This window comes from Protopterus annectens, chromosome 4.part0 (assembly GCF_019279795.1).
Source record: "Protopterus annectens isolate FY-2018-M chromosome 4.part0, PAN1.0, whole genome shotgun sequence".
Classification (NCBI taxonomy): Eukaryota; Metazoa; Chordata; order Ceratodontiformes; family Protopteridae; genus Protopterus; species Protopterus annectens.
The window spans coordinates 794377842-794404771 of record NC_056733.1 but is presented as its reverse complement, the minus strand read 5'-3'; the positions used below and the strand labels follow the sequence as shown (position 1 = coordinate 794404771).

Sequence of the window (26930 nt, the reverse complement as noted above, 5' to 3'; positions counted from 1 at the left end):
CCCCTGGTAGCTGACTTGAGAACCTGCATCACTGCAGGATATATTATTCTCTGCTTGAGCATGTATGTACTTTCACCCACATGCTATGGGACTGTCATTGATGGATAAAACTACATCTCCACTTATGGTCATTTAGGTCCCTGCAAACCTCTGCTTGCATGGAGTTGATTGGCTGACTGGACCTATTAGTCTCTCTTCCCAGGATAAGCAAACTGTCTTATGCTGCTCAGTCCCATCCTCCCACACCTGTCTTTTCCAGTGCCCAAGTTATTATTTGAACTCGAGTCATTTGGATCATAGTGCATGTACTTCATTCCTATGTCACTGTTGAAGTGTCTCAGCATAACTACAGGGTCAGTAAGGCTGTCCACTGTCACTGCTCCTGCAGCCACCAGTAAGGCTGTTCCTATATCAGTGTTGAAGTGTCTCAGCATAACTACAAGATCAGTAAGGCTGTACCCTGTCACTGCTCCTGCAGCCCCCAACAAGGCTGAATACTTGGGGGGACGATGGTTAGGTATGTGTGTGTGCAAATAACAATGGAATTTTTCTTTTCACAGTCCAGCTTCTGACTATGAGAGACAACACCCTTCAATAAAGAAGTCTGGCTCCCAAAATAAGGCTGTGTGAAGATATAAGACCATGCCCCACTGGGAATTTATTTTGTTTGTGTGTGTTTCCATTTATGCCTGCCAGTCATTAAGACTCTCCTCTGTTAAACTCCAGAACAATCTCTGGCTCCTCCCCTGGCATTGAGGTGATGCTCCATGTTCCAAGACCCATTTCCTTTTCACATGGTCCAGTCCATCATAATCCATCCACTCCTGCCTGGACTGGCATTACACATGACCTCCCACAAGTGGTGCCATGCAACTTTTTGGGACTGACCACTATGAGTGAGCATGGCATAAGCTATTTGTTGGCAGACATCAATTCTCTGGCCTGGCTGCAAGGGCTTATCCTTGTATCCAGTTCCGGAGTGAGAATCTGTTATTATTTCAAAGAACCATCAGGGTGCATGCGTGTGTGTGTGTGTGTGTGTGTGTGTGTGTGTGTGTGTGTGTGTGTGTGTGTGTGTGTGTGTGTGTGTGTGTATGTGTGTGTGTGTGTATGCTTGTCTGTGTTCATTATTTTGACATGCTGAGTACTTTTGAAGCTGATGCTCTTGGCAGACCACAAGGAACATCTACACTCCAGAAGTTTGTAGTCATCCATTCCTTCTTCAGATTGTACTGTCCCTACACCATCTGGCCTCTAACCTGCATGAGCATTTATCTCACTTACAGGACTCTAACAGAAACAAGCACCTCCTATGGTACAGCAAGTCAGTTAAGCTCCATTACTGGTGTTATCCAGAGTGCAACTCCAAATATACAAACAATGGAACAGTATTGATAATAATAATAATAATAATAATAATAATAATAATAATCATAATAATAACAACAACACAAATTAACCTTAAATTTGTACCTTGTGATTTTAAAAGAAAATATCATGAGCTAAGGACAGCATTATGGTCCCTAAAAGTAGAAATGAAACCATCTTAAAATAAACATTATGGTGAAGAAAAAAAGCCGGAGTAAGAAAGTTGTATACCTGTCAAACTTTTCATTTTTTTGCCTAAAAAGACTGTTGTGGTCCCTTAAATATGTAAATACTCATAAAAAGTCTACGGAATGTCACTACACACCTTGCAAATAAACTGCATATTTGGCTGTCTGCTCGCCTTTAAAAGAAGCATAAAGATGGCACAGAGGAGGTGGAGATTCCTTGAGGTGTGAGAAAAGTGTTATATTAATAGAAAAAAAAGGATCTCAGCTCCACAGTGTTAACATATTTTACTGAAAAGCGCTATGCCAGACCTCTAATTCTGCTACGGACTGACTAGCAGATATAAATGGAAACTCGGCCATCTCTGACTACGGAGACAAATCAGACACATTTCACTTTACAAAAGTATAACCCTCTGTGGCCACAGGAGCTCCTGGTAATGATAGCCTGTGAGGCCTACTGCTGGGAAACTGCAGAACCTTGGATAATGAGAGATTACAGACTTGCAAACAGTATGGATGGCAGCTGAAGTCCTTCCGCTGGGTGTCAAATAACAGACAGAAATTTGGATGCTGACAAAGAACACCTCGTACAGCTCTATTTTTGCATTTATTTTTGTACTAAATTAAAGCAGAGATGTAAGAATAATCAGAAAGAGTTGACGTAAATGCATCATACAGATGTGTAAAGCAGAAATTTTACTGGTGACAGATGAAGATGTTCTGGCCTCTTGGATAGCAGGACTATGCAAGTTGTTTAAATGGCATAATCCTTCCTATTGCAAGTTACAGCTCTGCATCCAAAAAAAAAATAGCAAAAGAGCTTTGTCAAACATAGGACACCGGTGCACTTCCTTAAAGTCTGATACTAGCAATATGGCTGAATTCACCAAGGGTCTTGTTTTAAGCGTTCTGGCTTCAATTACTCTTTTGGACTTACAGACTGCATATGCAGAATGTAGAATAACGTCAATACCTGCAGACTTACTAAACAGGTCTCACCAAGTTAATTGCAAGTTATGTAGCCTGCATCATAAAGGAGAGATTTGTTGGATTTTTCAGTCGTTGGCACGCAACATACAAAAGCATGAAGATTTATTTTGAGCACACTTATTGCAAACCACAGTACTGACAGGAAAAGTCATGGGGCTACTCTGCAAAATAAAAAGGAAGATGAAGTTAGAGTCATCTCCCCTTTCTGCAGCCATATAAATACGGTGTATCAAACCACCAGAAAAGCAGTAACTAAATAAAGAGCAAATATATGTTTGCCTTCATTTAAACTGTTTTTGAGTGTGTACACTTGTATAAGAGTGAGTTGGACACACTGGTTTCTGTTGCATAACAAAGCAGAAGGGTACATGACTGTCTGCATAGCTTCCCTACTTTTTGCATCTTTGTCACATGACAAGCATGAATAACATAAATTATGAAGTAATAACTGATGGTATCATAACATTACTGTCTCAAAAAGCATGTCTTCCTCTACTTTTTGAATTTGCAGACTCTTGTGAGTGTTCCGAAGCAGAAAGCCATAGTGAAAAAAATACAAGGAAAAACATTTTGATCAACTGATGGGCTTGATAAATATTTCATCTAGCTTTGGAGAGCCTGCCTACTGGTGAGAAGTGATACAATCAGTTTAATTTTTATGTATATATTACACTTCATGCTGTGTGTTTTGTACTCTGTGTTATGTTGCTTAATTCGCTGCATGGAATATTCCCTTTTTTCAGGCTATGCAATTAGCAATATGTTATTACAAGTTTCAGGGTATGTGAGCACTTGTGTAGTGTTTTGGGGGGGTAGGATATAATAAAATCCAATGTGATAATCAGACAGTATTATACAGCATTATACAGGATTATACAGCTGCTATTGGTGTAGCACATAGCTGTCACCTTATGGTGCCTTATTACATACAGAATTTAAAAGTAAGTTAATAACTAAACATATGACAAATGCAAAAAGAGGGTGTTGACCAAGATGAATGGAGAAATTGCTTTTTGTAATGTACATCTTGCCATACTGGACATGATGTTAAAATGCATTATTTATTGGTTTGCATACAGTACTTTAGAGTGAGCTTTGCTGTAGTGTTTTGCTGACAGCAGACTACAGCTTGGGACAGGTTTTCTGATAATGTTTTTAAGGTGTTCTGTCTAAAACGTAACTGTCTTGGTACTGTATGACTGGACAGCATCATGAATTGCAAGAATGAAAAAGACACATTGTATTAAAGTCTAGGCAGAGCTGAATAAGCTAATTGGAGGGTGGATGGGGTCATTTAATTTGCAAAGAAAGTAAAATAGAAAAAGACAAGATTTTATTTATTTATTTTTTTCATATTAAAGTTGATGGCTTGGGAGTCACTTTTATGATATAAACAGAAGATACAGTAGACTGTTGTTTCCTTGGTTGTTGTGACATTTAGGCAAATCGTTTAGCAAGTTCAGAGACTGCAATATTTTGATAATTATTTCTGGAGACATTTTTCACTCAGTGATTAGACCATTTTCAATTTATTTTCCACCCTTCATTTCTCAAAATATTATTATAGTACTCTTTTATGCTAGAATTTTGTTAGCTTTGTTTTTATTTGTGTTTTTATCTTATTTTCCTGTTGTTAGCGTACATCCGTTCTTATGATTAATGTATTACTTGAGCAGTGTACAAAGAAGCATGACGTATGATTTTGAGAAGTCCTTGGCTTTCAGATCACTGTTGGATGTTCAGATGAAATGTACTGACGTTTGTCATTTTTTGTAAGTGTAACTCAAAACATTGGAACCCAGGTATGCTGAACATGTATAATATTTGATGTAGCTGTTTAAAAATTATGGCTACCACAATTTTTTTCAGATGTTGTTGGACTAATTGTTGCATTGTGCTGGCATTGTACCCCCCTCAGTAAAAGAGGACTTGCACTGATATTCACATAACAGTCTTATTTGTCCTGGGTGGCATGCCTGCTGTAATTGAAAGGAGTGTCAGAGGGCCCTTTCCTCATCCTTATTTCTAGCCACTGACTGAGATGCAATGAATGAAAATGTATCTTATATCATGCAGGCAGAGATCAATTACAGCTCGATCGATCACTAGCAAAGAAGGTAAGTTAGGTGTTATGCAAATATATATATATATATATATATATATATATATATATATATATATATAGATATGCAAATAATAATGCAAATATTTATTATATATATTATATATAATAATATAAATAAATGGTGCTGCAAATTTACAACCAATTCAAAAAACTCATCCAACCACTGACACTCTCTTCTCACACTCAATTGGTTTGAACTCCCCAACTACCTCAGTTACCTACAACTCACCATTGCCCACAAGCTCATCTTTAAACCCACAAAGTGCCCATCTCTCGCTACATCCTTAAAATCCTATATACCCAACCATCAACTCAGATCCATAAACCAAAATCTCCTTCAGTTCCACAAACCAGCATGACCTCCTGGTCACCTACTACTGTCCTACTCCTTAGCCAAGCAGTGGAACCCCCCCCCCCACCTTCGCAACCTTCCAAACCATACCAATTTCAAATCTCAGCTATTCTCTCATCTAGCAGCCAAATGGGAATGCCCATGTCACACTCCAACATAAACCCCTCTCCACCCCTCCCTTTCTACCCTGCACTGAAATCATTACCATTTACCAATTCTATTGCTTCATCTCAACCTAAAACAGTCTTGCCCTACCAGGGACTGATTTTCCCTTTGCGATCTAATGTACTGTACTTTTCATAATCCAATTTTTTGGTATTCTCAACATGCAAAATGGTCCACCTAACCTGCAAAGGGCTAGTAGCTACTTGTTTAATATTTACTTACAAAGAGCTTATTTGACAAAAATGTCTTTTTCTGCAAATGTTCAGTCTGCCCAACCTCCAAAAGAGCTAGTAACCTTCTGTTTAAATGTTAACTCACTAAAAGCTTATTACATAATGTATTATATTTCTGTAAATGTTTTAATTGTTCTGTACAAATCTTTGTTATTCTTTTGTAACATGTAATATGTAACTTGCAGTATTTGGAGCTTTTCTCCCCAGGCCTCCACTGAAAATGGGCTCTATATGGCCTAGTGGACTTCCCCGGTCATTAAAAGTAAATAAATAAATAAATAAATATAACCAAAGTAGCAAAACACAGGAGCGTATATAGGCAGAGTGAAAGAATCCACATCAACGAATCCTCATAGTAGTAAAATATTCAAAACAAGGTAGTCTTCACTTCACCAAGTTAATGAAAAACTTTTTATTGGAAATTCAGTAAAAATCGGCAAGCGCTTTCACCCTCATGGGCTTCTTCAAGCCAAAATACTGAACATTTTTTAAAAACTCTATATATAGTTAAAAATAATGACATCATATCCTGTGAGATAATTACATAGACTGCAATCAATTAGTAATAGTAAATAACTATTGCAGCTCTATACACAAAGATCTTACATTATAAATCAATAAAAGATTAATAAAAAATGACTCTCTTAAAAAACATTAAAAAATTCTTTGTAGTTAAATACCTACTTGTCCCAAGTATACAAGGCTTGCCCAAAGTCCATAAACATTCTCTTAATCCACCTATGAGACCTATTGCTGCTGGACGAGGTTGGGTTACAGAACCTATTTCTTTATATTTAGACCACTGTCTTAGACCAATAGTTAATACATATGGTTATATTTTAAAGGATACCAATCAGTTTCTTTTGATGTTGTATGAAAAGATGACGGATTTACCTATAGATTTACCATGTCGGCTAGTTACACTAGATGTCCAATCTCTTTTTACTATGATTCCAAATAGTGAAGGCACTGAATGTATATGGAGATGTTTAGAAATTAATCCCAATTCTACTGGACCTTCTACAGACACCTTATGCAAGTTGTTAGGTGTTCTGAAAAATAATATTTTTACGTTTAACCAAAAATTATACATACACAAAGATGGCGTAGCTATGGGAACCTCATGTGCCAATAGCTATGCCAATCTAGTTATGGCTGATTGGGAAAGGTATAGATTATTTGAACTGAATAGCTTTAAAAAGTCTGTGAAGTTTTATGCACTCTTTGTAGATGACCTTTTTCTGGTGTGGACAGCTAGTGAAAAAGAGTTAGGGGATTTCTTAGAAGAAATTAATATGTTGACCCCCTACTTAAAATTTACAGTGAATGCATCACTGACTTCAGTTTCTTTTTTGGATGTGTATGTGGAAAAGCGCCCTAGTGGTTTATTGAATATGGGTGTTTTTAGAAAGTCATGTTATAGGAATTCATTATTACATAGAACAAGTATGCACCCTAAGTTTGTATTTAGAAACATCGTAGGGGACAAGCTATGAGGGTATCCCGTCCTAATCCCACCGATGAAGGCTTTCATCGTGAGCTGTCTAACCTCACTTATCAATTAATAGATAGAGCCTACAGTCAAAGAGAAATTAGTGAAGGCTTTGAAGGGGTATAAACACTTAGGAAAAACAGGGCATGTTCCTATTTTATGAGTAGAGTAGAAGGAGAGAATGTTGGAAATAATACACTAACCAATACCTCAGGATATAGTACTGATACTAAGATGTCATTATATTATACATAGGATGGAAATAATACACTAACCAATGCCTCAGGATATAGTACTGACACCAAGGTGTCATTATATTATATTATACACAGGATGGAAATAATACACTAACCAATACCTCAGGATATAGTACTGACACCAAGGTGCCATTATATTATACACAGGATGGAAATAATACACTAATCAATACCTCAGGATATAGTACTCACACCAAGGTGTCACTAGATTATACACAGGATGGAAATAATACACTAACCAATACCTCAGGATATAGTACTGACACCAAGGTGTCATTATATTATACACAGGATGGAAATAATACACTAACCAATACCTCAGGATATAGTACTGACACCAAGGTGTCATTATATTATACACAGGATGGAAATAATACACTAACCAATACCTTAGGATATAGTACTGACACCAAGGTGTCATTATATTATACACAGGATGGAAATAATACACTAACCAATACCTCAGGATATAGTACTGACACCAAGGTGTCATTATATTATACACAGGATGGAAATAATACACTAACCAATACCTCAGGATATAGTACTGACACCAAGGTGTCATTATACTATACACAAGATGGAAATAATACACTAACCAATACCTCAGGATATAGTACTGACACCAAGGTGTCATTATACTATACACAGGATGGAAATAATACACTAACCAATACCTCAGGATATAGTACTGACACCAAGTTGTCATTATACTATACACAGGATGGAAATAATATACTAACCAATACCTCAGGATATAGTACTGATACTAAGGTGTCATTATATGATACATAGGATGGAAATAATACACTAACCAATACCTCAGGATATAGTACTGACACCAAGGTGTCATTATATTATATTATACACAGGATGGAAATAATACACTAACCAATACCTCAGGATATAGTACTGACACCAAGGTGTCATTATATTATACACAGGATGGAAATAATACACTAACCAATACCTTAGGATATAGTACTGACACCAAGGTGTCATTATATTATACACAGGATGGAAATAATACACTAACCAATACCTCAGGATATAGTACTGACACCAAGGTGTCATTATATTATACACAGGATGGAAATAATACACTAACCAATACCTCAGGATACAGTACTGACACCAAGGTGTCATTATATTATACACAGGATGGAAATAATACACTAACCAATACCTCAGGATATAGTACTGACACCAAGGAGTCATCATACTATACACAGGATGGAAATAATACACTAACCAATACCTCAGGATATAGTACTGGCACCAAGGTGTCATTATACTATACACAGGATGGAAATAATACACTAACCAATACCTCAGGATATAGTACTGACACCAAGTTGTCATTATACTATACACAGGATGGAAATAATATACTAACCAATACCTAAGGATATAGTACTGACACCAAGGTGTCATTATACTATACACAAGATGGAAATAATACACTAACCAATAACTCAGGATATAGTACTGACACCAAGGTATCATTATACTATAAACAGGATTTAAATAATACACTAACCAATACCTCAGGATATAGTAATGACACCAAGGTGTCTTTATATTATACACAGGATGGAAATAATACACTAACCAATACCTCCGGATATAGTACTGACACCAAGGTGTCATTATATTATACACAGGATGGAAATAATACACTAACCAATACCTCAGGATATAGTACTGACACCAAGGTGTCATTATATTATACACAGGATGGAAATAATACACTAACCAATACCTCAGGATATAGTGCTGACACCAAGGTGTCATTATATTATACACAGGATGGAAATAATACACTAACCAATACCTCAGGATATAGTACTGACACCAAGGTGTCATTATATTATACACAGGATGGAAATAATACACTAACCAATACCTCAGGATATAGTACTGACACCAAGGTGTCATTATATTATATTATACACAGGATGGAAATAATACACTAACCAATACCTCAGGATATAGTACTGACACCAAGGTGTCATTATATTATACACAGGATGGAAATAATACACTAATCAATACCTCAGGATATAGTACTCACCCCAAGGTGTCACTATATTATACACAGGATGGAAATAATACACTAACCAATACCTCAGGATATAGTACTGACACCAAGGTGTCATTATATTATACACAGGATGGAAATAATACACTAACCAATACCTCAGGATATAGTACTGACACCAAGGTGTCATTATATTATACACAGGATGGAAATAATACACTAACCAATACCTCAGGATATAGTACTGACACCAAGGTGTCATTATATTATACACAGGATGGAAATAATACACTAACCAATACCTCAGGATATAGTACTGACACCAAGGAGTCATCATACTACACATAGGATGGAAATAATACACTAACCAATACCTCAGGATATAGTACTGACACCAAGGTGTCATTATACTATACACAAGATGGAAATAATACACTAACCAATACCTCAGGATATAGTACTGACACCAAGGTGTCATTATACTATACACAAGATGGAAATAATACACTAACCAATAACTCAGGATATAGTACTGACACCAAGGTATCATTATGCTATAAACAGGATTTAAATAATACACTAACCAATACCTCAGGATATAGTACTGACACCAAGGTGTCATTATATTATACACAGGATGGAAATAATACACTAACCAGTACCTCAGGATATAGTACTGACACCAAGGTGTCATTATATTATACATAGAATGGAAATAATACACTAACCAATACCTCAGGATATAGTACTGACACCAAGGTGTCATTATATTATACACAGGATGGAAATAATACACTAACCAATACCTCAGGATATAGTACTGACACCAAGGTGTCATTATATTATACACAGGATGGAAATAATACACTAACCAATACCTCAGGATATAGTACTGACACCAAGGTGTCATTATATTATACACAGGATGGAAATAATACACTAACCAATACCTCAGGATATAGTACTGACACCAAGGAGTCATCATACTATACACAGGATGGAAATAATACACTAACCAATACCTCAGGATATAGTACTGACACCAAGGTGTCATTATACTATACACAAGATGGAAATAATACACTAACCAATACCTCAGGATATAGTACTGACACCAAGGTGTCATTATATTATACACAGGATGGAAATAATACACTAACCAATACCTCAGGATATAGTACTGACACCAAGGTGTCATTATATTATACACAGGATGGAAATAATACACTAACCAATACCTCAGGATATAGTACTGACACCAAGGTGTCATTATATTATACACAGGATGGAAATAATACACTAACCAATACCTCAGGATATAGTGCTGACACCAAGGTGTCATTATATTATACACAGGATGGAAATAATACACTAACCAATACCTCAGGATATAGTACTGACACCAAGGTGTCATTATATTATACACATGATGGAAATAATACACTAACCAATACCTCAGGATATAGTACTGACACCAAGGTGTCATTATATTATACACAGGATGTTAATGAGATTAGAAATATATATTTTAAGTATTGGGACATCCTCACAGTTGATCCACAACTCTGTAACATAGTTGGAGATATCCCTAAGTTTATATATAAAAATCGTATGAATCTTCACAGACTCCTTTGTTACCCTGACAGAATTTGCAGTCAACAATACCATACTCCATCAGGGGTCACTAAACCTTGTCGGGAATGTAATTTTTGTAACATGATAGATAGTAATGCATCATTTAGACATCCCATCAGCCAACAATGTTTCAGATTTAATGTTACAGCTACAAGTGATACTGAACACATAGTTTACCTAGCTCATTGCACGTTTTGCCCAGCATTGTATGTGGGCAAAACTGATAGAAGACTTAAAGATAGAATTAGAGAACATCAGTATAACATCCGCATCAAATCTAACAAAAATGCTTTATGTAAATATATAAAACTGATAGAAGACTTAAAGATAGAATTAGGGAACATCAGTATAACATCCGCATCAAATCTAATAAAAATGCTTTATCTAAACATATCTTAGAAACATCAGAACAACACAAGTTTAAGTTTTTAGTTATACAGGCTAATATACCTACACTGAGAGGGGGTGATGTTATGAATTATACAGAACAATGCGAGATGAGATGGATTATCAGGCTGAGAGCAGATAGGAAACCTGGGTTGAATGATAGGATCCCCCCCGAGACCTATGTTGGAAGGTAGGAAGGTGAAGGTTTAAAGGCTTAATACATTGTTAATTATAGTATCTGATTATTTTATAAGTTTATGAATTTGATACTATAAACTACAAAGAATTTTATAATGTTTTTTAAGAGAGTCATTTTTTATTAATCTTTTATTGATTTATAATGTAAGCTCTTACTATTACTAATTGATTGCAGTGTATGTAATTATCTCACAGGATATGATGCCATTATTTTTAACTATATATAGAGTTTTTAAAAAATGTTCAGAGAAGCCCATGAGGGTGAAAGCGCTTGCCGATTTTTACTGAATTTCCAATAAAAAGTTTTTCATTAACTTGGTGAAGTGAAGACTACCTTGTTTTGAATATTTTACTACTACGAGGATTCGTTGATGTGGATTCTTTCACTCTGCCTATATATGCTCCTGTGTTTTGCTACTTTGGTTATATTACTTTATTACAGGAGTGTTCATTCTTGGGTAGCAAACTTTGACTTTTTAAATAAATAAATATATTTAGACAGTTTGACAGTTTGCTGGTCACGACTGTATGGATTTAATATTTAACTTTGCGTCACAGATGCTTGTCACATGACTGCATGTAATGCATCAAAGAATGAGTTCTGTTGTCATATTCCCATTAGGAATGCTGCTTCTTCTGCATCCCTCACTGAAATATTCCCAATACATAGTGGCACAATCATCCCCAGTTCAGAAGTCCCCTGTTTTGTCAGCCCATGCCACTGTTCACATCCAAAGCCATACCACCATAGCTCACCTGTATTGCCACTCAAGTTGGTGAGGCACAAACCCTACCTTCCACTGCCACTGTCAGTTATCAGTGTGAATGCCTACTAGTGTGTGTGTGGTATCAAAGCCAGGCCTGTTCGTACATACATATTCAGTTCAGTGACTGACTGTGGTGATAAGATGCAGTGAAGGCTCAAGCACAGTGCACCTCTGCTCAGAAGAACATCTGTCTCTGGATTATATAGGTTCATGGGTGTTTACTAGGCTAACAACCACATGGGCCTTTTTAAGCCTAGCCATGCATCCCAAATCTCTGACAAGTTCTGATACTCTTGATAAGTGTAAGCATGGGCCTGGGAGATGAACCATTTACAGGTTACCTCTGTCCATTAGACACATAAGTGCCAAACCAAGGATGAATTTCCAAATTGGGTTAGGGAGGAACTCTGCTTCCCTTGATTGGGAAGCCTGTTCCATAGAGGGGGTAGCCTCTGGGATACATACCTATCTCACCAGCAGGTCCTATTTATATCACAGGCCAGGTTTAAGTCTTTAGAATGGGTAATTCTGGTGCTGTTTGTTTTGTGGATATGCAGGAGGTCCATCAGATGCCAGGCATAGATCGCCTCTCAAAAGCATGTAGGAGACAGACTACATATACACTATTAATTATCACTTCATATACATCAGTTCTTTGCACATTTAAATATTGACAGGCTTCTTTCTCAGGATGCACAGTGGATGTAGAATAACTGCCATATTTGGGTTGGTGGGTGGGCTTAAGATCATTAGAGCACAAGCTGATTGCAGAGGTGAGAAGTATAGACTGTGAGCGGGTACCCTTAGATGATATTGGTATGGTCCAAGTAGATCCATTTATGCCCAAAAGTGCAAGTGTTGCAACCTGCCTGTATTTTTATTTGCATTACTTACTTTTAAATGTTTATTTTTTTTAGCAACACATTGTATTTGTGACCCTGCTGTCCTCTGACCAGATGGCCTCCAACCTAATTGTAACTTATATAGCCTACTCTCCTGTGAAATGAACCATGGTGAAAGGGGATTGATGACAAACATACAGCAACTGCTGGTGTGCTTGTAAAGTCCTGCCTACCCTAAATCAGACCTGCAAAGTCAGTGGCACAACAAGTATCACACTTGACTTTTGTGCAGAAGGTTGAAGGTTCTACTTCCATACCAGGGAGCTGGATTGCTGACACTGTAGTGCAGTATACAGGGGGTGCTGCACTCCTGAGTGTGTCATTCTTCAGATGAAATGTTTAACCAAGGTCCATTCTGCTTGAGTCGGTAGTAGTTCAGGTGGATGTATGGTCAACCCTCAATCCCAAAGAAGAGGGAGACAGGCTATTAAATATTCACACATGTTCCTCAAGGTAGCTCCTATCTCGTACAGTCACAGTTTCCCTTGGGACACAACTTGTTGGCTTCTGCATATTCTGGCAAGCCAGCAATATTTATAAGTGTTGATGTTTTACTTTTGTCTATGTGTTCTCCCCTCATGTTTAGTGATCAGTTGTGTTTTATTACTGGGTTTTGTTGTTTCATATTTTTGCAGTCATATGCTTTCATTGCCTCATCTTTTAGTGTTCCTAGTTAGGAGTGCCATATAATTTTAAAAAAGCTGTGTGTAAATATCACAAATCCTCCTCTGGGCAGACACATAACACTCCCCAATAGACATACACAATGGGGCTTTTCAGTTCATCTTTCTCAATTTCCTGCCACCTGGTTACCAGGTGCCCCAGTACCATCTAGAGCAAACTGTCCCATCCCTTTCAGTGTATGATGCCAAGGGATTTACCTCTGGTGTTGACAAGCACTACATTGAATCCCTAATCCCAAGTCCTGATGTGTGAGATAAGTGAAGCTATCCCTGACTTCACTTTACTTAAAACTTTCTTTCTGTCTCAGATAAGTCTGCACAATCTTTGAGACTAGCTATAGCTAAACCTGCTTTTTATATTGTGAGACAGAAGGAAATCATTTTTAGTGCTATAATAATTAGCACTGATGCTGGAGATCCCTATTTCTTCTGTGTCACTTCCAACAGAAAAAAATAGCTTGCCATGTCCTGTCCACAATCTTTGTTATTTTCTGATATACCGATGACCTCTCCCTTACACTAATAGCCACTTACACAACCTTTTCAAATGTATGATACAAAGGAACATCTAGAACAGGTAAAAGTTTAAAGATAAATGGTGACTGCTTCAAGGCATGTCGAATGAAGTATTATTTTTTTTTAAATATGGTTCATGACTGGAACACCATTACGGAAAAAGTGGTAGGGTCAAAAACAATGAAAGAACAATGTATGAGACATCATATAGAGGATGCAGTTTAGAATGACTATAACCTGTAGCTTATGTGGGAAAATGAACAGATTAGGTTGCCAAGTAAACCTTATTTGAGTGTTTAGTCCCAAGATTTGCAATTAAGAAAAAATCTTCTAACCTCAGTCAGTCTAATACAAATCTGGGTTGTACTTTAGCATGGTCTCTGAGGACAGCCCATGCAGTCTTTTTTATTTTTTAACAAAAGAATTTATAGAATTTATAAATAATTAAATAAAATTATTTGTTGCAGTCACCATGGTTGGTGTCTTGAATAAGTTAGTATCTGCACCCATCCATTGTTCACTGTCTAATTCTGTAGAATGCATTTCAGATATTACCAAACATAATACCTATAGTCATCTGTAAATTTTTCTGTGTCAGTATTTCAAGTATAACTGCTCTGCTGTTATCTGTTTTTACTTTTATTGCTATGTTTTCCTAAAAATGGACTTTTCATAGTGGTCTGAACCAGTTTTCTTTTATAGTGTAGTGTGATTACTGGACAGGATCAGAACATGATGTGCAGCAGGGAAACTTGTTTCAATTGCTAACTGCACCTCCTACTGAAAAGAAATGAGTAATAGTTTGGAGTGCTGGTTAAGACTTTAAACAAAAACATCTGCCCGGATCTGGCGATAAGTAAAAGTTCTTCTTGAAGAAAGACCCAAAAGATATGAAAGAGGGTAGCGCTCATGGACTAATGGTGGAACAGCTTGCATTAGTAATTAGTAAAGTAGCAGGACTGCTGTCCGATCTATGTAGCATGTTAGTAGGCCAATGTGATAAAAGAGGCACTAGATTATAGAACTAGGATGTTTTGCTAATACTGAGCACAAGTGAAGTGTTTTAGTAAGCATTTTTGTTAGGATTCAGAGAATTTATTTTAGAAGGGTCTACAACGCTATGCTGAAAGCCATAAGCTCTAAACACTCTAGTTCACAAGTGCAACAAAACACTAAACCTATGTACTTGAGAAGATCATAGATGTGCATGTATCTGCAAAAGTAAAAAAAAAAGGCAAGTATATTTTCCTTGTTCAAGCCTGCATACTCTCTTATATATTCTCACAACGAGGTCATGCCAAACTGTAGAAAGAGTGACCATTCTTAAACCATTTAGATAATGATGGGGAGTTTTTCCGTTACACATGGTCATCAGAGTACAGTGAGTGGCCATCACTACAAGCATTTACACACTGCTACAAAAAGTAGCATGCAAACAGCTGATGCGTAAAAAACACCTCAAGCAAAGAGAGCTCAAGCAAAAAACGAGCAAACACAGCTTGAACACCTGAGGCAGAAAATTTGAAGATGATTCTTTCCTAATTTGAATAGGGATGTGGCTACAAATCTCATGAATGTATAGGTTGAAAAGACCTTTAGCAAAGGCATTTTTAGATGTTATAACTAAATTATCAATATCCTTAGATTTTATGTTTGCAGTTACAGTATACCAAGTTAATATGGTCGAGATAAGAACATGTGTGCAATAATAAAGTGTTTTATGGGCAAAGTTAGCAGATAATAAAAAAAAATAGATAAAAATGAAGATGAACTATGTATAATCATTTTGCTGAAACCTGTTTAACCAAGATGAATAAATAAAATGAGATGATCTGAAAACAACCCCTAACTTACCCTGAAGAGTTGGTGATCTTGAAGTTAGTTATAGCAGAAGAGGCTTTGATGAAATAGCTATTGATGAGCTGATCTCTATTACAGGTTCGTAGGTAAGTACTAGGCTAGCTGCCCTTGCAGACCATTTTAAATCTAGCCAGTTTCCTTTTTGTACTTGAAATAATGTATCCCATTTGGTTATAGATTTGTCTTACCCATCACATGCTCGATAATTATACATCACCCCTAATGAGAATAACTGGGATCACACCACTTTTGTTCAATTTTGGAGTTATATGCACTGGTGGATTCTGTTTTGGTCTTGGTGATCAGTCTTGCTGTCCTGTTGAAGGTTTGATCTATACCTGGCTTACAAGGCTTCCACAAACCCCACACATATGAATCTCCTACATATTTGTAAGCAAAGAGTACCAGAAATACAAGGTTTAGGGACCTGAATTTTGTCTGTGACTTGAACAGAACATGCTGGATAGACAGATATGTGTCCCAGAGACTGCCTGTCCTATGGAACATCTATGTGAACCTGAGTTTGTCTATTAACCAGATACTATGAAGACACAAAACAAACTTGGAAAATAACAAAAAAGTATGAACACGACCTGGATACACTCCAAAAAGAATTATTTATTCACAAATAAAGTAAGCACTTACTTTATTTGTGAATAAATAATTATTTTGGAGTGTATCCAGGTTGGGTTCATACTTTTTGTTATTTTTCCAAGTTTATCTATTAACCAGCTTAAGCACAACCTAGACCAGTTGATGGGGAATAGGAAATTACACTGGGCATTACACCCATGTCCCTTCTGGACAGAGGTAGCCTAAAATGCCTGGCCCTCAGTGTTCATTTTGGATACAGGACATCATTATTCTTTTGGGAAAACTTGTCTAGGTTTAGAAACCCCCCTCCCACATACCTCTGAACCTCTTAGAACAAGAAATCTGCCATAAATAATGGGGGAACAAAGGCCCAAAAATTGGGACAATTTTTAAATATTACTTTTACAAACAAAGAAAGTTGGTAGAATAAGGGGTTTTGCATTAGCATGCATTTTCTGAAGGGGACGAAGTCTGAAATTCAAATGTTTGTCGTTATTTTCTGACTTCAATTCTCAATGCTTTGCCAGCGATTTACCAGAAAACCAAAATTTTATGAGGACCTTACCAAAAATATGAAGCAACAATCTGGACATTTTACAAACATCTGTACAGTTGAGTGGTAATCCCCCCAGGGATGTTAGCCTAGTAACAGTCTATGAATCTATGAGCCTGTGTTCGGGGATGGAGAAGTTATTTTGAAATATAAACTTTATGTCTGAGTGGAGCCAGGCACTGCATATTATTGTGGAATAATTCACATAGGGTAAGTTTTAGATTCATTATATTTCTGGTTCATGTTGTTTACATGCTTACTGAAAAAGTGGTCCTAGTACTGAGCTGTAGGGAGCACCTTGCAATACAGGTGTTTGTGTGCAGTTCTGTTGTGAAAATAACTTTGGAACTAGGTTATCACAGAAGCCCCTAAACCAAGGTTAGATAATCTCAATATTGGTTTAAATCATGGAATATAAAAGGAAATTAAGATAATTATTTATGCCACTCAAGAGATTCATCTCTTTGTGTATGAGTCAAGAAATAATATCTGCCTTTGTGTTTACCACTTCTCATGAGCAGGTGGGAAAGAAAGAAGGATGGTCGAGTAATGAGGGACTGTTGAATCTGTTCGATTTAATCCCCATTTTGAAATATGATTCATATATTCTATATGTCCCTTTATGTAACTGAATTCAGTGACATTTCACCAGATAAAATTATTGTTTTGTCTAAAAGTTCTGCTGTTATGGGTGGGGACAATGATCATTTCATTGAGATTTGTGTGTGTGTGTGTGTGTGTGTGTGTGTGTGTGTGTGTGTGTGTGTGTGTGTGTGTGTGATGTGTCAGTGTGTATGGGTGTGTCAGTGTGTGCGTGTGTGCGCATGTGTTTTGGGGGAATTTCCACATCCATATGTGGCTACAGTAAGGAAACCGCTAATAATAACCATCACTATTCCTATGTGAAAAGATGAAAAGGTCGAGTCTTTCTTATACTTCCTCATTTTACTAGTGGTGTCTTACAGCTGAGGTTTCTCAATTCTTTGTTGGGAATGCAATTTATCTAGGTGACATTTGTATGAAAACAGTACAGAGATTCAGGCAAATTTTATAAATAATGAAGCCTGAAGTGTAACAGCTTCTTCAATTATATGAATTTTATAAAAATAGCAACACAAAATAGTAGTCACCAATACATCAAGAAGAAATAAAATTAGGCAACATACGATCTTGCTGATTATAATTGATGCAGTACACAGCCAGCATACAGATAAAGGCCATTTAATGTTAAGGCTGCATTCTTATAGTAGAAGACCAAACTGATATATAAATTAACCTTGACCAGTAATAAATTAATTTGTGTATTAAATGTTAAAAAATGTAATTTTTACGTGCTAAATAAATAGTAAATTAGTCTGAAGGAACTTTGAGGTGTTAATGCAAAGAAACATTGTAAACACAGAGCAAGTTGGACAGGTACTAACCTCACTCAGAAACCCTTTATCCACAGCTTTCCAAAAATGCTACTAGTAGTTTGGTAAATACATTCTGTAGAAATTAATTAGATTCATTGATCCATCCATCCTTTTAAGATGCTCTCAGTAGTCTTGTTTTTGTGCAGATGTGTTCCATAAAACTTGCTTCCTGTACAGGAAATTGTGTAGGGCAGGCTTTTATTTGGTCATTGACTCTGAGTAGGCTTATATACCTGTTATCTGTTTGCTACTGCTAAACTGGGATGAACCCTTCAAGCACACAGTTGCAGTTCCTATACTTTTGTTTATAGCTGGTGACCTGCTATGGCTTCTTCAGACATGCATTTCTTCTGTTGTCAACTACTTTTGTTTCTTAAATATAGTTACACTGCTATAGGTCCTTTAGTCATGCATTTCTACCAAGTCAGTCACTGTGCACACTGTTAGCAATCTTCTGGGGGCTTTCACCCATGCATTTCTACCCAGTCAGTCACCATGCATGCTGTTAGCAATCTGCTGTGGGCTTTCACCCATGTATTTCTACCCAATCAGTCACCATGCATACTGCTAGCAATCTGCTGTGGGCTTTCACCCATGCATTTCTACCCAGTCAGTCACTGTGCATATTGCTAGCAATCTGCTGTGGGCTTTCACCCATGCATTTCTACCCAGTCAGTCACTATGCATACTGCTAGCAATCTGCTGGGGGCTTTTGCCCCTGCATTTCTACCAGAGTCAGTCACTGAGCACACTGCTAGCAATCTGCTGTGGGCTTTCACCTATGCATTTCTACCCAGTCAGTCACTGTGCATACTGCTATCAATCTGCTGGGGGCTTTCACCCATGCATTTCTACCCAGTCAGTCACTGTGCATACTGCTAGCAATCTGCTGGGGGTTTCACCCATGCATTTCTACCCAGTCAGTCACTGTGCATACTGCTAGCAATCTGCTGGGGGCTTTTACCTATGCATTTCTACCCAGTCCGTCACTGTGCATACTGCTAGAAATCTGCTGTGGGCTTTTATCCATGCATTCCTACCCAGTCAGTCACCGTGCATACTTCTAGCAATCTGCTGGGGGCTTTTGCCCCTGCATTTCTACCAGAGTCAGTCACTGTGCACACTGCTAGCAATCTGCTGTGGGCTTTTACCCATGCATTTCTATCCAGTCAGTCACTGTGTATATTCTTAGCAATCTGCTGTGGGCTTTCACCCATGCATTTTTACCACAGTCATTCACCATGCATACTGCTAGCAATCATGCATTTTCACTTCTATTGTTATTGTTTGCTTATTCATTACTCCTACTATTCTGTGACACCTCTCTACCTGGTAGGTTACCTTATGTTTTTGCCCTGTCTATCATAAAACTTTTGTTTTCCTGGTAAACTACTAAAGATTTCTGCAAGTCAGAAATGTCAAACTTGAGAGCTTCATGCTTAAGATTGTTGTGGGGAGAATAAAATAAAATGGCTAGAGAGAGAGAGAGAGAGAGAGAGAGAGAGAGAGAGAGAGAGAGAGAAACAAACTACTACAGACTTGCTCTCTTCAAAGTCAGTGTTCTTTCACTACACTTATTTACTGTGGAAGCATATGAATGTACATGCCATACACATGGGCCGTATATCACAATCAAGCTCTGGAAGCAGAGGAACACAGAACTGCTATCATACAATGACACTGATTAAGAAAGGTAAGTAATTTCTTTCTTAAATAATGTCATTATATAAAAGCAATAACCCACTCCTGGATGTGGGTATCACAGGATGCTCACTGTTGGCTTGTTTTGATCACATGAGCTTCATCCTCGTGATCAATCTACAGTGAGCATGGGTAGAGCTTGTGATACCCACACCCATTTGTGGATTATCGGTCAACTATAATATTGGCCGTTCCCAAGTTTTCAGTGCAAAAAAAAAAATCAAGGTAGCAAAAAAGCATCTTAACTAGATAATGAGAATTAAGATTTGTAAGATCTGACACCACTGCAGTTCTCAACTTATCTATTGATTGGGTCTTGCTGAGTCACATGGGCCTTGTGAGGTCATTCTTAATATTTTTAGAAATATAGGGTAGTTTAATGAATTTAAAAACAGCTGAAGACTAAGCAGCAGGTAGCTAAGTCAGATATTTACTTTACTGATAATATATGAAAGCCTACACTGCAGATAAGCTGTATCATATATGGGACAGAATGCAATGAGCAATTAATCGGATGATGTCTGCTCCATGTCACATGGTCTTTCATGTGCAATGTGATAATATTATACAACTAGATTAAATATGGCATTTCTTGATTATGTTGAATAATGTATTTCATCCCTGGTTATTCAGAACTGATGATGTACAGATGCAGAAATTGCATCTCTGCAGGAAAAAGGCAACATTTATTACAATCAAATGCAATTAAGTCTTTGCAAGCCCATTACAGAAACAACAGCAATTGCTAGATTTATTTAAAGGCAGTGTTTCAATAGCATATTATGACGTACTTCTGCAACAACTGAATAGGAACCTATTTAGAAACATGTTCCAAGAAAATGTATCAGATATATTTTTCATAAATGCTCATTAATAATCCATTAAGTCAGCTCAACAACCTTTCAAAATATCTTTAGAAACAGAATGCTGGTGAAAAATATGAAAACTTCTGTAAGGTCATGCCTCTCAGCTATCCAGAAGTTTGCATAATGTCTCTGATTTTGCCCTGTTTCTCATAAAGTGGTTGACTTTCTGCTAAATCACTTAAGGTTGCAGTCAATTAATATACCAGGCATTAGAATTTCAGAAGGTCACAACCTGCAGGCTACCCTAAAAACTTCTACTTGAGTAAAGTGAGTTACTTTATTATGAACCATGGTTGTTGTGCAGTTATCACATGCCTATGCAATGGAAAAACAAACATGCTTGATTTCATTACTATGCAGTATGTTTTGCACTATTTTAATATAGGTCTTTTACACTAAATGTAAAGTGTTACGCTTAAACTTTTCTTCTGTACTTAATCTAGTAGTAAACATCTGCCTTTTGTATTATACCCAGTTCCTCAATATATTTGATAATTGATTGGTAAATTTTATGTTACATATTTTGTTTTAGCCACCTTGACCTGGGTCAAGGCTAAAAAAGGGACCCAGACCAGTCCACTTATCCTGTTAAGAAATGTTTAACTAACTAACTAACTAACTAACTAACTAACTAACTAACTAACTAACTAGAGACATACACCACTGTAGTGTAACCACACCTGAAAGACCTGAAAGACCTATATCTCTGCTGTGGAAGCAGTGGGTTTTGTATGTTTGTGTTGTGGAGCACAGGGCAAGTAAATATTCAGCTGTCTGAGTACCGACTATACTTCTCAACCTGCAGACACTGAGGTGCAAAGGCCATTGAAACATAGTTATGTCCAGCCAAAAATTCTGGACATAAACTTTGAATACCAAATAGCACATAACTCTTCCCACTTCCAATAGGAATGTGGAATACTATTTAGAAACAAATGTTTAAAAAAACAGAGCGTGTGACAAAAATGATGGAAAAATATAAGCACATTATCAAAGGGACACTGTAAAATATGCAGACTTTAACGACTTGCATTGCATTGCATAATTCTACTATACAATGTCATGTATTTTTCTTCTGAAAAATGGAAATGTAAAATGTGTGCTCTCTTTGTTTATATTATTTTTGCCACTAATATGCTGAACATGTAGGGTGGTTTTCTATGTACTAGACAGCTTCAAAAGTCACGTGGTGACAGGGATTTAGAACATTGTGTGAATGGGTAAACAAAGCCTGAAAATAGGAAAATACCTCCAAAAATAAGGGCTTCCTGTGCAAGGGTAAAGCAGGCCTGAAAATAGGTACATTCCTCCAAAATAAGGAAAGTTGAGAGGTCTGGTACTGACAGCCATATTTATTTATTTATCATTTGTTAACCGGTAAAGTCTGACTTGGAATGAAGCCAATTTTCAGCAGAGGCCCAGGGAGAAATTTTCCAGATGCATGTCTTTTAACATGGGAAGAAACAGGAGCAAACCCATACAAATACAGGGAGGACATGCAGACTCTGCACAGAAGGCACCCCAGCCAAGAATTGAACCAGAGAACCTCTTGCTGTGAGGTGACAATGCTACCACTCCACCACTGTGCCATCCAATATTGCAATTTATGTTACTGACACAACATCATTCTCCCATTAGTGCCACTAGTTGAGGTATCCATTTGCCAAGACTGCTGACATCTGAGCACATTATCTGTTTTTTTTTTTTTAAACCCCCCCCCCCTTGCTTCATTTTTGTTGATACTGTCTAATGCCACTTTGTTCCTTTCATCACTTAATACTGGTCTCACACCTGGAGTTTATGTCACAGATTACTCTAATGTTTTGAGGGTAGGTATTTCCCTGATGTGTTTTTTGGGATTTTGTGTTTTCCCTTGTGTGTTTGCTTCTTCATTAATAATTCCATGCTTACTGATGAAGCACATAAACCTACCAATTAACTTCATGGTTCCTGTCTCACACAAGTGTAGGCCTCTCATACTAATAGAGCCTGCTGTCATTCTAATGTAGGTCTCCATCTCTCTGAATAAATTCCCAGTCTAAAGTGAAGAAACAGCCATTGTTTAACCCTACTTATTCAGCCATATGTTGAAACTAGATCTGTTATTTTATAATGAATCAGATATCAAATCATAATTCGTCGATTTCACTGTATCAAAATATATTTCCTCACCTACTAGTGAAAACTACATGCCAAGAAATGCATAATAATATCCTTTGGAAAGTCATCCACCTCTGGTAACTATCATATTGACAACACACCTCTTAGAGCTGACCCAGTAATCAGGGACTTACAGATACACACAGATAGTAATCTAGTCTTTGACCATCATGTGTCTACAGTAGTGAGGAAATCCTTCTATGTTGTGCAACTTAGAAACAAAGGTATGGCATCTAAGTCCAAGGAAGTCATTATTCCAGTGTATTCGGCATTCATCAGACCTATTTGAGTACAATGCCCCCTTTGGTATGTACCTAACCAGGCATGTCCAACAATTGGAATACCCACAGAGGTTCCTCTCTAAAAGAATACAGGGCTTAAGTAAAATGTCCTATGCAGACCATCGCAAGGCTATATTCCTGTATTCTGTCTCTACAGGCTTTGGAGGGGACATCTATGCCTGACATACATGGCATTGTCAGATCCCACTCTGATGGACCAACTGAATATCTGAAAAACGAACAGCACCAAAATTACCCATTCTAAAGACTTAAACCTTGCTTGTGATATAAATAGGATGTCTCTAATGGATAAAGCAACCTGTACATGGTTCATCACCCAGGCTCTAGCTTGTAAATGTTTCATCTCCCAAGCCCCTGCTTACACTTTTCAAGGGTATCAGAACTTGTCTGAGATTTGGAATGCATGGCTAGGCTTAAAAAGGTCCTTGTGGCTGTTAGCCTAGTAAACATCTATGAACTAATGCAAACACATTGAGTTGTTTCAGATTAGAATATTCACAGCAAAAAGTTAAAGATGTTTTTTGCTGGGGGAAGCCTCCCTCACACCCCCATAATGACAGACTAATTTCAGGGTTTTGCAACTTGGAAAAAAAAGTAGAAGTCAAATATAAAAAGTTATTGCTCTTTCTCCAGTGGGTGCAATCCTTAACTGAAAACAAATGAGTCTGGGAATGTAGCTATTACTCTGAAAGTGTAAATAGTTCTTACCCCTTAAAAATAATAAACATACAGAGCACAACTTTTATTATATGTCTCGCTGGATGTTATTTGTTACTTGAGTTTACATCTTTACATACCTCTCAACCTCTTAAAACAAGAAATCTGGACACAGACAAAAATAAGGTGTGGACAAAGGCCCAAATAGGGACACATTTTAAATATTGCTCTTATAAACTTAGAAAGTTGCTACAATAAAAGGGTTTGTGGTAATATACATCTTCTAAAGGACATGAAGTCTAAAACACAAGTGAATGTCATTATTTAGTTACTTCGGTCCTCAGTGATTTGCCAGAAAACTAATGTTGTGCTGACAATGCCATACGAAAGCTGAAACATGCATGTCCACAGCTAGTGGGGTTTGGCTTTGTTGGCCTGAATTTGTCCATAACAGACTTAAAAAGGAAAAAAGTCATGGGCATTCAGAACTGCCATATAGCTAAAACACCTGATGTCCTTAAGGGGTCATTTGCATACATCCCATGTTACCTCTAATACAACAGGTTTAAAGGAATCACACAGTGGAAAATCTAGCTTGGGTGGGTTTTTCTTTTAGTTTTTACTGATTAGTTTTCTATCTACAATGACTCTTTATTTTTCCATGACCCTCTACTAAGTCAATGACTTTTCTGAACATCTAGTTAGATCACATGTACAAGGTGAGCTAACATCTTTGATGTCTCAGTCATTAAACTGGATGATGGTGTGACAAGATCTATCTGCTGTGAATCTGTGCTGAAATTAACGGAATAACCATTTTATCCCCATAAATATTGACTTCATAACCGCCTCTTCCCTCCCTGTCCATCCCTTGATTTCTCTACTTGAATAGCTCATCATTTCCTTTGGCAGACTGTAGAATTTCTTGATTTACCAACTTTTCCATTTTGAATCGACCAACTTTATTGCTCAAAATGTTGTCACTGACATCTGCTCCGGCTTCCTTCCTTTCTTCCACCTTAACTGCTTGTGTTTGTTATGTCCTTTCCCTAACTCAACACCATCTGTTGTCTTCATCTGCAACACTTACTCTTAGCTTAAGAATTCTGAACAAAGCCAAAAATAATTGGAGTAAAACAGCTCAAATTAGGAACAGATTTTAAATATCGGTGATTTAAACTTGAAAAGTTGGTAGAATAACATGTTTTGCATAAGCACACATTTTTGAAGGATATGAAGTCTAAAACTCAAATGCTTCTCATTATTTAGTGACTTTAATCATTAATGATTTGCCAGAAAACTACACATTTTATAAGGAACAGACTAAAAATATGAGGCAAAAATGATGGACATTCAGTGAAATTCCAGATGTTGAGAGATACACTGTAACACATCCATTTTGTATACTTGTACCTTTCACCCATCCTTGCCTACTGTGTCTCTCCTGGCCAGCTTACACTCCAGCACCATTATGTGTCATCCTATCCTATCATTGGGATATGCTTTGGCCATGACATCAACCTCATTCGCAGGTTTGCCCTGGTTCCTAGGCTTCTGACATTGCTCAGTACTGCCATCATTTTATTCCCACTTTCCTAGGCTCCCATCTCCTTGCTGTCTCCATCAATTTTTTTTTTTTTTTTTTGCAGTCTTGAGTTTTACTATTCCCTGACATTTTTCATGCCGTTTTTCTACACACCTCATCCTGTCTATAATTTACATTCCCCTAACATGCATCTTCATACTCTCCTTCCTCTTCTCTCTCCCTCGTTCTCTGCTGTTTCCTTTCCTTTTTTCTATAATCTGCATTCATTCCAAGTGTTACTCATCTGTTCCCTTCCCACGTATCTCTTTTTTGTCTATCTGCACATCCCCGTGTTCTGTATGCTTGTCCATGTTACCTCCTATTGTTATTCCAATATTCTTTTCTACTTCCATGTTTTCATTTTGGAATCTGCCATCCTCTTTTATTTTCTCCTCCTTTACTACGTGGTTATGCTTTCATTAACAGCCTGTGTACTTCCTCCCTCCATTCCTTTCCATCTCAGTTGATAGGAGCAAGCAAAGTACTTTTCTAGACCCTGTCTTAGCATTGCAGATCTAGCTCTAATCCATGTTGAGCAGCTCCCCATACCTCTAGCCTTGCACCTATTCCTCCCTCACCACAATACCATACTTCCCACTCAAGTCTTTGAACCTGCAGGCCATCCTTCCAGGCCTGCTCCCATTTCTCCATCATCACAATACCCTATTCCCCACCCTGGTCCTTGAACCTGCAGCCCATCCTTCCAGGCCTGCTCCCATTCCTCCATAATCACAATAACCTGCTCCACACCCTGGTCCTTAAACCTACAAACTATCCTTCCAGGCCTGTTCCCATGCCTCCTTCAAATACCCTGCACCCCAACCCCATCCTTGAACCTGTGGCTGAATGTCTTGCCTCTCCTTCCTTGTACTGATGTACTGCTGACCTTTGGTATGGGTAGGTCTTCTGAGCATGCTGTCCTACTCTTCACACCCCTC

General features: G+C 37.4%; 1 protein-coding gene across 11 annotated transcripts in view; it reads left to right on the top strand.

Moving 5' to 3' along the window:
• Positions 1-1821: 1821 nt before the first annotated feature.
• The window catches only part of LOC122799590 (RIMS-binding protein 2-like), a 2967700-nt gene continuing 2942591 nt past the window's right edge, over positions 1822-26930 (top strand). For 6 of the 11 annotated variants that reach the window (XM_044068753.1, XM_044068745.1, XM_044068749.1 and 3 more), the window contains exon 1: positions 1822-3174. The gene's annotated coding sequence lies outside the window, so the exon portion shown is untranslated. The remainder of the gene's footprint in view (positions 3175-26930) is intronic. The other 5 variants (XM_044068756.1, XM_044068750.1, XM_044068754.1 and 2 more) reach the window with 4 other exon arrangements.